The 5,064-nt window shown below is 33.5% G+C and overlaps 1 pseudogene; it reads left to right on the top strand.

The window, feature by feature from the left end:
• Positions 1-1,414: 1,414 nt before the first annotated feature.
• Positions 1,415-2,187, top strand: LOC126767027 (flightin-like; annotated as a pseudogene).
• Positions 2,188-5,064: the final 2,877 nt, after the last annotated feature.

The following is a 5,064-nucleotide window of genomic DNA, read 5'->3' as shown; positions in this document are numbered from 1 at the left end:
GTCCGAACGAATGAAAATGTGATAAGTTCTTGCATATTAGATGCAAACAAGTTGCCATAATTGCAGCAGACAGTGTTGCAGTGTTCTGCGAGGCGCCAAGAAAACGCAAAAGCCAATTGTAATGAATATAAATGTAATTCAAAAAATGCTGACGTGAACTTTGCTAATTCCGTTAAACCTATTGACATTGAAGCTATCAACAGGCAAATAAGGCGCTTTTTTGTATTTACTTAGTCAGGAGATTACATAACTTCAATTGATAATAATAAATAACTTAAAAAGTAAATAATAAAAAAAAATATAAACTCATAAATTAATTAGTGAGAAGTTTTTAAAAATAAATTGTTTCAATTTCAATACTTGTAATATATATATTTTTTCTTTAATTCAATGACAATTATTTACAAATAAAATTGAACAATTTATTAATAGTAGAGTATCTGAATTAAATAGTTAGTGGAGTTTAATTTTATATAACAAGTTTTTTTTTTTAGGTACTACATTTTGAAACAAAATTTGATAGCTAAAGAAAATAAATGCTTCAGTTAATCTTTTAGTTGGAAAATTAAATAAATTTTTCAACAAACCAAGATATACTCAAGAAGATTGAGAGTAAAGGCTGAGGTCATATTCTCTTATTGCTAACTATAACGAGTGGAAACTATGAGGGTGCCTGTCGCTCTTTTATGAATCGTACACATTAAAAAATAAGAAGCCATTTACCCATAAATACTGTTTAATACATTCTCATATCGCTTAAGTAAAATACAGAGCATCTTCATTGCATATAATTACTTATTCAGACAAAAATATATATATTATATTTTAAATTTGAAATAATACCTTATCTTTATGATATCGTCACTTCTAACATTTTGGTTGCAGTTTCTGACTTTGTGTGCCTCTTGATGTGACAATTTATCACTACCACACAGTGTAACGTTCTTATGTTGTACTTCTTTTTTATATAATATAATAATTATATAATATATATTTATATATTCAGAAACTGCAACCAAATGTTAGAAGTGACTATATCATAAAGATAAAAGTATTATTTCAAATTTAAATGTATGTATAATATGTATATATTTTTGATATATATAGGGGTAAAGAAGGTAATCCCACTAAGGTTTAAAATTTATTCATTCATTATTTGGCATAGTTAGCGTTCTATAAAAGAAAAGAATAAAAAGACTATAAATAAAGTAGTTAGCGTCAAAACGGTTTCATTTACTAGATATTTTATTTTTGTTGTTAGACTTAAGTCAGCACCGTTTGCTTAGCAAATAATAAAATAAAATTGAAAACCAACCAATTGCACTTTAAAGCCTAACTTTTCACTACTGAACTTAAAATAATTCGAGTAGTTGCTTCTCCTCTTTCTTAACTATCTTTCAAGTAAACTCGTATAATGGCTGATGAGGAGGATCCATGGGGGTTTCGGTGAGGGTGATAGTGAGCCAGCCGCTGCCCCTGCCCTGCTGCTGCCGCTGCCGCAGATGCAGGTGTGCCCCCTGCCGCGGGTGGTGGTGAGAGCGCCCCCAACAGGAGGCGAAACTGAAGCAGGCGCCGCCGAAGAAGAATCGGCACCACCACCGCCGCCGCCAGAAGACGATGGGTACCGAAAGCCCGTGCAACTATATCGTCACTGGGTGAGTAGTAAGTTGAAATAAGTATTAACATTTGTTTTGCGAATTTTGTTGTGCTGCTTTAAATTTGCATTTTCGTACTTCGACATGCAAACATTTATTTACCATTTATTTTTCAGACCACAATTCTTGCAATATAAATACATGTACAACTACAGAACAAACTACTGATGACGTGGTGATTACTTGATAAGAAGTTGGCGTTTCAAGGAAATACCACGCGCACAAAACTTGGGCTGAACGCGTGCTCAGAACAAACAACGCTAGGTAAGAGATTGAAATCAACTAACTAGTGTAGACAGCTGTTAGGCGCAGTTAGTTTCAATATATTTTTTGGCTTTTTTGCCTCATCACCAGTGGACGCGACCTTGACTCATACATACGTTCAAGCAAAAAGGATAAGCATCTTGTTCAAACTCTGGCTGCCTCGATTCGTACTCATAATTATCACACCAAAGCTTATATTAACCAAAAATATGCAAATGTTCTATAAATAAATACAATACCTATCTATAAATATGAATACCAACTAAAAGTTAGTTAAAATTGTAGTACAATTTAATTATAAGAGATGATTACCTAATTGCGTTCTAATAAACAATAAAGTGGGAGCTTCGCTATAATACTCTTTTGATAGACGATATATTTTTATTTCACACTATAATTTGTATGTAATTACATTTTTGCAAAGGCAATAACGAATGATAAATCTGACACTACAAAACTGATTGAAACTCGAGCTGTCATCTAATATGAGGACAACGACAATACATCTTCATCAATGTTAATTCCTTTACCTTAGAAAAATAACGTACGCTTGAAGATAATTTGTTAAATAAGAAAGTTTACAAGGGCTTGATTTTGATCGGTTAGTTTGAAAGCAAATATGCTATAGGGTAAGATATCTGCGAAAAAAGAACAGCTTCTTGGGGAGAAAAGGGTGAGGCAGAATTTCAGACCGATGGTCTCAAAAACTTAGGAAGTAGTTAGCGTATATATAAAACGTAGACGGGCAGGCAGACGGACATGACAAATCGGTTCAGCTTATACCTTAAAAATATTTTAATCCTTCACCTTCAGTGCTCAAAACTTTACCACAGTTAACATTTAAAGTATAAGAGGCATAAAAAATCGTTAGAAATTATATTTTTTCATTGGTAGACTGAAATTATACAATTTAGAATTCCGAAAAATAAAATATGTACAATAAAATATGTTGTGGTGTAGGGGTATAGTGGTCCCATGAAGCGGTTGCCGCTGTGGTTAGTGGCGCTAGAGTTGCTTCTGGGCGTGATACAATAATGGTCGACATACAGTTGGCTTTGGTGGTGTTGGCATATTTATTTGTATAGGTTTTGTGATAATACGTTTTGTAGCATGTAAATTTATATGGGCGATATGTCACACGTTATAGTGCGCAGTTGCAATGGGGCGTCATGTGGATCGACCATTGCGGTACTGTCGGCAGATTTTTTATTATTTGCGTTTTGAGGTTGGCAGAAGCATAGTTTTCACCATTGCCTAAAATCATAATGGAGAATATTAATTCTTTTCATAGATTTAATAAAAGAAAGCGACCACGGTTCTACAAATTTTTTAATCTCAATATTTTTGGTAAAGAGTTGGTTTTATAAAGAATGGATTAAGATTGTTGTCCTGTTGATCTTATTTAAATTTTGCTATGCTTACTTTTAATATGATTAGTGTGATATAAGAACATCTTATATTTGTTTTGTTATATACTGCGGTGGAGAAAAAAACGACTTTTCCGTTCTATTCTAAAAAGACGCCTCTAAAAAAATCTCTCCAAAGTACGAGATCTTAATTTTTAACCGTAAGGTCAAATGCCTTACAGTTTCCAACTTTACTTATTGTCAGATAAAACAAGAAAAAACGTTCCCAGGCTGCACCAGAAGCTATTATACCCTTCACAGGTGCATTTCTTTTAGTAACTATGTGTTCAGTTTGTATAAAAGCTATATGCTATAGTAATCCGATCTGAACAATTTTTTCGGAGATTACATTGTTGCTTAGAAAATAATCTATACCAAATTTGGTGAAGATACATTGTCAAATATGAAAGTTTTCCATACAAGAACTTAATTCCGATCGTTCAGTTTGTATGGAAGCTATATGCTATAGTTAACCGATCTGACCAATTTCTTCGGAGATTACATTGTTGCCTTAGAAAATAATCTGTACCAAATTTGGTGAAGATGCATTGTCAAATGTGAAAGTTTTCCATACAAGAACTTGATTCCGATTGTTCAGTTTGTATGGTAGCTATATGCTATAGTTAACCGATCTGACCAATTTCTTCGGAGATTACATTGTTGCCTTAGAAAATAATCTATACCAAATTTGGTGAAAATACATTGTCAAATGTGAAAGTTTTCCATACAAGAACTCGATTCCGATCGTTCAGTTTATATGGCAGCTATATGTTATAGTGGTCCGATATCGGCCGTTCCGACAAATGAGCAGCTTCTTGAAGAAAATGACGTTTGCAAGATTTCAAAAGTATACCTTAATAACTGAGGGACTAGTTCGTATATATACAGACGGACGGACGGACGGACAGACAGACAGACAGACGGACATGGTTAAATCGACTCAGCTCAACATACTGATCATTTATATATACACTTTATAAGGTCTCCAACGCTTCTTTCTGGGTGTTACAAACATCGTGACAAACTTAATATACCCTGTTCAGGGTATAAAAATTGAAATCTTGTTTTTCAACTACTTGACAAAATATCTGGTTTGCTAGAGTTGGAATGCTCAAAAAAGAGTCTCTCAAGATTTTTTTTCATAAATCTAACCGTTTAAGTTTGATGATTTAAGGCAATGTTTTCTCTTATGAATTTTATAAATTAATGAAAAAAATCTTTATAAAACAGCCAGAACTTTGACTGTGGGTTAAAAAAAACACAGTAGTCCAGCGTTGCATTTTGGGTTAATTGGGTTTGGTAGGCAATATTTTGATCAGATGTACAAAGGAAGCCAAGTTAATCTTAAAGATTTGTTTCCGCTTAAAATTTCAGACTTTTTGCTTGCTATGCATACTAATTTAAAAGTAGTCATGAATGGCAGTTTAAAAGTATAAAAAAAAGTTCCTAGAAATTCGTTACAAGGGAACAAAAAATGATATCGACGTCAAGTAAATGAAAATTTAAGACATAGAGGATTGGAAAGGAGAGCATTGTGTTTCATGAAAGCATACAGGCCCTCACTATGTACTTAGATGTGCAACAGGAGACATTAAGAGGAATCATGATGCAGCTTCTTCGTCTGCGTTTCATTACATCGGTGTAGCGTAGTTAATGACGATTGCCTTGTATGTTGCCAACAACATTTCTTTGTATTTTCCCCATGTGCTGCCGGTTAATGACTTGAGGATTTGGTTGCG

The sequence above is a fragment of the Bactrocera neohumeralis genome, unplaced genomic scaffold (assembly GCF_024586455.1).
Source record: "Bactrocera neohumeralis isolate Rockhampton unplaced genomic scaffold, APGP_CSIRO_Bneo_wtdbg2-racon-allhic-juicebox.fasta_v2 ctg3647, whole genome shotgun sequence".
Classification (NCBI taxonomy): Eukaryota; Metazoa; Arthropoda; class Insecta; order Diptera; family Tephritidae; genus Bactrocera; species Bactrocera neohumeralis.
The sequence above is the reverse complement of the archived record's forward strand: the minus strand, read 5'-3'. Positions and strand labels throughout refer to the sequence as shown.